The sequence below is a fragment of the Nicotiana sylvestris genome, chromosome 9, assembly GCF_000393655.2.
Source record: "Nicotiana sylvestris chromosome 9, ASM39365v2, whole genome shotgun sequence".
Lineage (NCBI taxonomy): Eukaryota > Viridiplantae > Streptophyta > Magnoliopsida > Solanales > Solanaceae > Nicotiana > Nicotiana sylvestris.
In genome coordinates, this window is record NC_091065.1 from 16,836,841 (window position 1) to 16,846,460 (window position 9,620).

The following is a 9,620-nucleotide window of genomic DNA, read 5'->3' on the forward strand; positions in this document are numbered from 1 at the left end:
GACAGTAATAAGGGGGGATGGGAGAGAAGTATTCTGAGAGGTTTAGGAGTTCTTGAAGGATTCAGTTTTGAAACTAAGTCTGAGAGTTTGAAAAAAGAAGAAAAAATAGTAAAAGATTGAAAGTTACTGTTCCATTGGTTCTTAGTTGGATTTGGAGTCTTAAACACTGATTCATGCTCTCTGTTGCGTGTTGAATCTACTCTTGAAGTCTATTGGTCTACTTTCTAGTTTAAACTCAAGTTCTGTTAGGCTTACTTTGGGTGTTTGTGTTGCTATTGGTATTGCTGGAGCTTTAACTGGTTTTTCCTGATTTATTCCTGGTGTGTTTTGCTACTGGAAGTGTTGTGGGTCAATCTCTTTTCTATTTCGTTCCTGGGTTGCATTTTGGTCCTTCTGGTACCACATTGGGTCACTTTCAAGCTGTTGGTTATCTGTTGTTGTTTGTTGTTGTTGTGTTGTTACTGCTCTGCTGATTCTCATCTTCCTCTTCTTATATTTTCAAATGCCAGGTACACTACTGCATCCTTCGAATGACTGTAGGCTGAAAATGTGCGGAAAAATGATATATGAAGAAGTGAAGCTTGTTTCTGATTTAACCTCTCTTTGAGTTGTGTGTTTAAATTCTACACTCACTGATGATATAGATCTCTGTTAGTCTATAATAGTTGGACTGAAATTAAGTTGTATGAGTTTCTCATGTTGTTTAAAAACATAGTTCATACTACTACATGTGGGCATCTGCGAAGTTAGGAACGATCTTAATGGACTGTTAAAATCAATAGGAAGCTATAGTTGTTAGATTATGTTCTATTAGTTTTGAGTATTTAGCTTGCACACCATTTGATAATTCAGATATCACTGCAGCAATTGAAAAGAAGAGAAGATTGTAAATGTGACTAGCATTGTTAGATAACACCAGTCGTAGGCGTCAATTATGATTTTAGCATTTCTGATTGTGTTGTTCTACTGTTAAATAATCACAAATTTTTCAAAACAATTGGTAACAGTTCACTAGTTTTGAAGCAGGAACATGTAATTCAAATTAAGGGTACTGGTTGCCCGGATTGACGTTAATAAAGGCAGTGTTAAACCAAATTGGACTTGATGCATGATATAAGCCATTTCTTATATGTAAATAACGAACAGTAGAATGAGTAGGAGTAATATTCGCGTTTTATTCATGTAACTGATGCTGTGGAGATTTGACTTGGGGCCCTGCCCTCAGCCGTTGTTTAATTGGGCTCACATTTGGGCCCAAGTTGGCGTTTGTACTGATTTCTTACACGGACTGTAGAAAGGCCCAAAACCGTTGAATGATTTGAATTCATGTGCCCGTGAACCCCAGTTATAACAAACCTTATTGTACAGGACTTTGTGAATTAAGTTGATTGGGTAGGATTTCTTTTTCTTTTAGAGATAAATAAAAATAGAAAAAATGTAGTCGCTTTAGGATTGTCCTTTTAAAATAAACGAGATAAGACTCGCCTAGTAAAACTCACAGATTGCGGGGCCCTCACGATTGTATATATTGATTACTTAGAACTCGGGATCGGCCGCTTAGCGAATTTCACAGCCTTCTTCCCAAAATAACAACATGTTAGTCTCTTTAGGCGCGTACTTTAAATAATATTACATTCTTAAACCCGGGTGTACATTTATGTGACCCAAATCCAAATCTCAACAAAGTCGAAATATGTCGATAATCACGGGTACATTGATTGTGACGTGGTTTGAGATGCATTTCCATGACGTTGCAATTTTTTTTAAATAATGAATGAGACGAGCCTCGACAAACAAAATACATAAGCTACGGGGCCCTCTATAAGTGTTTGTAAAATTTCTTAGACTTCGTGATGGGCCGTTAAGCAAAAGTTCACGGCCTTCCCCAAAATGATAATACGCTAGTCGCTTTAGGCGCGCCTTTAATAATTTATTTTCTTAAACTCGGGTGCACATTTATGTGACCCAAATCCAAATCTCAACGGAGTAGAAATGTGTTGATAACCACGGGTACATTGATGTGACGTGGTTCGAGATACGTTTTCACAACGTTGCAATTCTCTATTAAAATAATAATGATAATAATAAAAGCGGTTAAAAGTTAAAATTTGCACATATGTTCATAATTGTATAAAAATCAGATAATTAAGCCGAATATGATAGTTGAGCGACCGTGCTAGAACCACGGAACTCGGGAATGCCTAACACCTTCTCCCAGGTTAACAGAATTCCTTATTCGGATTTCTGGTTCGCGGACTGTTAAACAGAGTCAATATTTTCCTCGATTCGGGATTCAACCGGTGACTTGGGACACCATGAATCTCCCAAGTGGCGACTCTGAATTTCTTAATATAAATCCCGTTTCGATTGTCCTTTAATTGGAAAAACTCCATTATACCCTTACAAGGGTGTAGGTGAAAAAGGAGGTGTGACATCAATGATCCGAGATCGGTGGTAATTCCATTCGCTCCATTTGAAATCACGATACGAACTCCCTTAACATCTCATCGTTCCTATGTCTTATCTTAAAAACGTTAGATTTCCTCGTTGCCACCTTTATGTCCCCGACATGTGCTTTCACGAAGACGTCTGCTAACATAGCAAACGAATCGATAGAGTTTGGGGGAGATTTGTTATACCAAATCATGGCTCCCTTTGACAAAGTTTCCCCAAATTTCTTCAACAATACCAATTCGATCTCATCATCATTTAAATTGTTTCCTTTCATCCCGCAAGTATATGAAGTAATATGTTTGTTAGGGTCGGCTGTCCCATTGTATTTGGGTATATCGGGCATACGAAATTTTTTAGGAATAGGCTTCGGAGCCTCACTCGGAGGGAACGACTTTTGTATGAACTTTTTGGCAACCTAACCTTTCAAGACCGGAGGTGCCCCCGGTATTTGATCGACACTAGAGTTATAAGTCTCCACCTTTTTGTCATTATCCTCAATCTTCTTTTCACCGGACTCGATCCTCTTGGTGAGTTCTTCGAGCATCCTCATAATTATGGGGTCAGTCCTCGAGCCACTACCATTGATCTCTCTGGCGCCAGTTCAACACGTCGAGTGTTTTCTGGTTCGGCTACACTCGGAGTTTTGTTCTGACTTTGAAGTTGAGCAATGGACTGTTGAGCTTGTAGCATCTCGAATATCACTTGGAGGCTGACTCCCCCATCTCATATACCATGCGTTCCTTGGCTACCAGATTGAGCTTTCATGTGTACACTCCCTCCGAGGTTTGTGCTTAAATCTGCGTTCAGAGCAATGTGTGAACTAACATCAACTGGTTCCATATTTGGCGCTTCCCCAGGGTTTATTGGTGGTGTACTGACCCCTGTATTGTTGTTTTCCCCATGAAATTTTAGACCATCATTGTCGTGTACAAGTGCGTTTTGCGAGTTTGCCATGTTTTAGCCTGAGAATAAAAAATTCTTGACAAGAAAAAGTATAAAAATAATGTGTGTTATGAGAATCAATAATGAAATAATCATTATTATCTTTAGCCCCACGACGGGCGCCAAACTGTTTACCTCGCAAATACGAGTAACAATTAAATTTGGTTTGTAGTTTTAAAGATATGTGATTTAGTTCAATACTAACTATTAATCAAGAAGTATAACATATAAATGAAAGAAATGAGTGAATCAAACTAGTGTTGCTAGGCAGTATCGACCTCGAGCCAAAAAGACCTCGAGATGGACCAAGAACAATAAAGCAAGAATAATAAAGTTAAATGACAATTCTAATGAATAATGAGCGAAAAAGTAAGAGAGTATATTTTTTGCTAATAATTAGATGATGTCTACAAATGATTGGGGGTCCCTTTATATAATAGGGAAAACCCTAAATAGTACATTTCTATTTACAGTAAATAATCTTATTAGGACAGTTGTTTAACCGCCTAGTACGGATTCGTACAAATCTATTCCGGAATTTACACTATGATTTTAGGGACGTGGCAGGAATCTTGCCCATTCTGTTACAAATCCATAACGGCATTATCTCGAGGCCTAGTCATATTAGGCTCCAACGTTCCTCGAACGCTTAATTCTTCTAGCCTTGTACTGTGTCATCGAGCTTGAGCCTGGTCCATCGAGCTCGAACTCGATCTAACCTGAATTCGAGCTTAAGGCGACCCATCGAGTCTAGGAAATCAAGCATACCTGATTTCGACCATATACAATTATTGTTGTTGTTGTTATTCCGAAGAGATGAAAGTTTTAACGGAGCTATGAAGTAGATTAGTATTCTTTTAAAATATACTGTTTGGCAAAATTAAATCGCTAAAACTACCTACACCGATGATAACGTAAGATATTTTTAACACTACCTAAGTGGTAAAAACTGTCAAAAAGTTTTGAGTATGGAGCAGAGTGAGCAATGACCAAACCAAGTTTTACAGTACCAAATAGAGCACGTGTCGACACAAGAAAGCAGTAAAAAAAAGTTAACAAATACTTTACCTACATCTACTGTACTAGATTTTAGTAACCAAGTGCTAGTAAAACCATAATAATCGCGCCGGCTTTCCTTCTCCTAACAAACTCTTTACATTTTCACTCATTCGTTCTTATCACCAAACAATTTTTTGTGTTTTTTTGTTGGGTTTATGAATATATATATACCTAAAAACTCACTCTAAATTCTATACTATCAAACTTTCCTCTCCATTTTCTCTCCCTACATCTACCATTTTTTTCCACTTTGTTCATCAACAAACAAACAGACGTAAATTGATTTAGGAGTTTTTCTTCTTCTTTTGTTTTATGGAATGACGGACTATAGATTACCAACGATGAACAATAATATATGGAGCAGTACTACACCAACTCCCCGGACTTCAGCTTCTCCGGCGTTGGTGTCAGTGACGGGGACTACCGGAGACCCATTAAAGTCGATGGCGTATTTCAGCGTAGAGTCACTGCAACAGCGACTCCAGACATTAATCGAGGGAGCTCGCGAAGCGTGGACGTATGGCATATTCTGGCAATCGGACGTCGTGGATTTCGCGAGCCCTTTGGTGTTGAGGTGGGGTAATGGGTATTATATAGGGGAAGAAGACAAGAATAAGTGTAAAACGATGTCGTTTTCGCCTTATTTTATCGCGGAGCAAGAACACCGGAAAAAAGTTTTCCGGGAGGTGAATTCTTTAATTTCCGGCATACAAACTAGTAGTGAAAATGACGTTGTGGACGAAGAAGTAACAGATACTGAATGGTTTTTTCTGATTTCAATGTCCCAGTCGTTTGTTAACGGAAGCGGGCTTCCGGGCCTGGCAATGCATAGTTCAAGCCCGATTTGGGTTACTGAATCAGAGAGATTAGCTGCTTCCCATTGCGAACGGGCCCGACAGGCCCAAGGATACGGGCTTCAGACTATGGTTTGTATTCCTTCAACTGATGGTGTTGTTGAGCTCGGGTCAACTGAGTTGATATCCCAGAGCTCAGATTTGATGGACAAGGTTAAAGTCTTGTTTAACTTTAACACTGATATGGGCTCGCCTATGAGCTTGGTATCGGGCTCATGGGGTGTTCAGTCTGAGCCTGAGCCCGATCTGACGGCCCTTAGGCTTACGGATCCGTAAAGGATGTTATTACTTCGATTCCTAGAGTAGTATTACTTCCATCAAATCTTGGAACAATGAAGAAGTCGAGCAAAAATGTTCTTTAGCATTTTTTTTCTTTTATTTGTTGTTTGCTTTCCTATTCAAATAGAACAGCCTATTTGTATAAACTTCTAGAGGCATATAAAATAATATTTGTTATATCTTCTCACCTTTTAGTTACCTAATTTCTTTTCGAAACATGGAATATCCTTCCATTCCTTTTTAATTACCATGTTATTTTACGCTCCATAAGAATTCATAAATAAGAAGTACTTTTGATTAGTTATTTTATAACTCTTTAATATGTACTCTATTAATAGTATTACTTTCAAGACTATTTAATATTAAGGGAAAATATGAAAAAAATGATTAATTTTATTTTGATTTTTTCAAATGACAAGTATTTTGAGCCAAATATTTTTGGTAACCTTGACAGCTAAAAAGGGACAAAGGGAGTAATGTGCATCAGATACCTTAAGACCTAATACAGTCCAACACTTTCTATAACTGTCTTGCTTTCTTTTGGCTGTTGTCGACAAAAATTATTCAAAGATTAATTACTTTTTCTTTTTTATATAAAAGATAACAAAATATTCAAATTTAAAATCCCAAAAGATATGCATATTTCATTAGTTAAATATTGAAGAAAGCTAATACATTATTAATAAATTCATAACTAAAAGTATAAAGATTTAAACTCTAAGAAAAATATTTTAAAATTACCTTAAAAAATTAATTTTTTCAACATTGATGGAAGAACTTTATAATTGCAACTTGAATTGGCAAAGATTCATATCTAAATTTTCAACAAAAAAATATTCAATAGCTTTCCCTTGAAGACAATCTAAGAGTTTAACAGTTAATTTTCTATCTAAATATATTTTAGAATATCTAATAGAAAAGATATCATACGCAAATCTTCATGATACTTTTCAAAATTGATGTGGTTAATTTTACAATTATATCAAGATACTCTCCAAAAGGGATAAGAACGATGGTTAAATGCATTTTTTAATGTTTTGTACTGAGGTTATTATTTTTACAATAACACAAACCTTATTTTTCTTTAAATATCAATCAAAATGTACCAACACATGAGTAATTCCATACTATTTTATCTCCCTATCATATAATCTGCCACCCTTGTATATGGGTACAAAACATATAAGGAACTGTAATACTCCAGAAAATTTTGCTAAAGAAATTAAGGTTTTATGGTGTCGAGGTAGATTAATTAGTACAAATATAGTAGAAATTCGGCTCGGACTTTTTGGGTTGAAGAATGCACTAAATTATTAATGAAAACTTTTGGCCGAAGAAGGCGATTTCGCGGTCGAATTTGCGATCGCAGATTCATTATACGGGCCGCATAAGTGCCACAGAATGCAGCAGAAACGAGCCAAGTTTGAGGACCATTATGCGGTCAATTCTGCGACTGCAGAATTATTTCGCGGACCGCAAAACTTGTCGCGAAATCAACTTGGAGATTTTCAGAGACAAGTTCTGCGCTACATGATGCGACCGCAGAACAGGTCTGCGGGCCGCAAACTTGCCGCAAACCAAACACCAAACAACCCAATTTTTGGGGATTAATTTCGCGGTCCATTTTGCAGGCCGCACGGTAGTTCTGCGGTCCACTCTGTGATCGCAGGCCTGAGTTCGGAGAGTCTATTTTCTAATTTTTATAACCCAAGCCAACTTCGATATATAGCCCTTGAAGCTCATTTTGGAGCAAAAATCTGTCATTTTAGAGAAAAGTGAGAGTTCTAAATAGAGGAAGAAACCCAAGTGCTTTGTTCATCAAGATCTTGTTTAAGCTTTGAAATCCAACAAGGAAATATCACAAAATCTTCAACTAAGAAGTAAGGTTCAAACCTAGTCTTCAATTTCTAGTTTGGGTAAAAATAGGTGATTGGGAGTATAATTCTTGGGTGTGAGAGTAATATTTATGCATACTTGTACCAATAAGGTTTGTGGGAAGATTGTTGAGTTCAAATAGGTAAAGATTGGATTGAATATGGTAGAAATCTTCAAAGATTTTAATTGATGATTTAAGGGTCGAGTTGATGTCGAAATTTGGTAAAATTTGTATGGTTGGACTGGTGGTTGGATGGGCGTTCATATTTTGTAGCTTTTTCCAGATTCCGAGACGTGGGGCCCACTGTTTTTTGGGTTGAATTTTGATTTTTATTGAAAATGTAGAATTTTCATATAGAATTAATTCCCACAATTTGTATTGACTGAATGGAATTAATTATGACTAGATTGGAGGCATTCGGCGGTCGATTCGCGAGGCAAAGGCATAGCAGTATAAAGAATTACACAGTTTGAGGTACGTAACACTTCTAAACTTGGTTATAAGTGTATGAATCCCCGAATTTGGTGTTATATCAATTGTTGGAGGTGACGCACATGTCAGGTGACGAGCGTGTGTGATTGCACCTTAGAAATTGTGACTTGAATAAATTCTGTGGAGTTGTAAAATTAAAGAATCATGTTATTATCCGCATATTCTCCACGTGTTAGAGAAATTGAGCTGGGACTCGTATTAGATATCATGTTTAGGATACGTGCCGATATTTTGGGACCCACAAGGTCATGTTGTTGTTGAATTTAATTGTTTTAAAATGTATATTTCATAATCAGTCATGTTCATCCATTGTGAGGATATTTATGGGATCGGGGTTGTCCGCCTGCAGCAGGCCATATAGGCTTTATTAATATTATTTGTGGATAGGTGTTGCTCGCTTGTAGCATGCCTTATAGGCTTTATTATTATATGGATCGGGGCTGCCCGCCTGCAGCAGGCCATATCGGCTTTATATTACGCTTGGGCTGAAGGAGCCCCTCCGAAGTCTGCATCCAACATAATGAGCGTAGATGATTATATATTCGGGATGGACTTCTTAGGGCATGGACTTGCCTTACTTGTTTATTTATAATTGTGATAAATTTCCTAGACATGGATCTTGTCCGAATCATTTATATATTTTGAAATAAATTATCCATGTGCTGGATTGGTATTATACGGTACTGAGTGACTGGCGGTCAGTCGATGTATACATATATATATGGGATGGATCTTCCCTGGGTTGGATTGGCCATATACGGTACTAAGTGACCGAGTAACTTGTGATCGTGAGTACACGAGGTTATCTACTGAGATGTCATATTCCTCATATCATTCAAAATTGATCTGTTTTACTTTTACTGAGTTTAACTGTTAAACTTGAAAGCATGCCTACATTTCTGTTATGTTATTTCTATACTGGATTGTCCTGCAAAACTCGTCACTATTTTCATCCCAGAGGTTAGTCTTTTTACTTATTAAGTTGGTTGTACTCATACTATACCCTGCACCTCATGTGCAAATCCAGGTACTTCCGGATATGGCGGTTGCCAAAGTTGAGGACTTATCTGTTGGAGACTATCGAGGTAGCTGCTTGGCGTCCGCGGACCTTGACTCTTTTTCCTTTCAGTTATTGTATTGTTCTATATTTCAGACAGTGTTTTTGTCAATCAGACTTTGTTATCATTTTGATGCTCATGTACTCAGTGACACCGGATTTTGGAAATGTATTTTATATTAGTAAATGTGAGATTTTCTATGGAATTCAAATATTATGTTTCAGTATTTAAAAGAAATGGTGGTTTGTTGAGATTGCCGACTTGCCTAGTATTGAAATAGGCTTTATCACGACATGTGGATTTTGGATTGTGACGGGAACCCATTGGAGTGGCTTAAATCGTGAGGCAACAAGAATGAACCTATTTCCCTTTTTAGTTAGTTTTTAAAAAATAAACTCTTTTTAATTTAGAAATAATATAACTTTAGAATTCTCTTTTTAACCTCAATGAAATAATTTATAGCGATACAAATATCTATGAATTATTTTGGACTATAAGTTTCAAAAGTTTTCTTACTTCTTAAACTCCGTCCAGTCAAGTAAGTTCAAACAAATTAAAACGAAGGGAGTACATATTATGTAGTCTTCATTTTTTTCTCAAATTAAC

The 9,620-nt window shown here is 36.9% G+C and overlaps 1 long non-coding RNA gene across 1 annotated transcript; it reads left to right on the forward strand.

Annotated features, from left to right (window-relative positions):
- The first annotated feature begins 5,271 nt into the window (after positions 1-5,271).
- Positions 5,272-9,165, forward strand: LOC138876997 (uncharacterized). Its single transcript, XR_011402321.1, has 3 exons — positions 5,272-5,381; positions 7,871-7,938; positions 8,984-9,165. It is a non-coding gene; the product is annotated as an uncharacterized lncRNA (long non-coding RNA).
- The last annotated feature ends 455 nt before the right edge of the window (positions 9,166-9,620 follow it).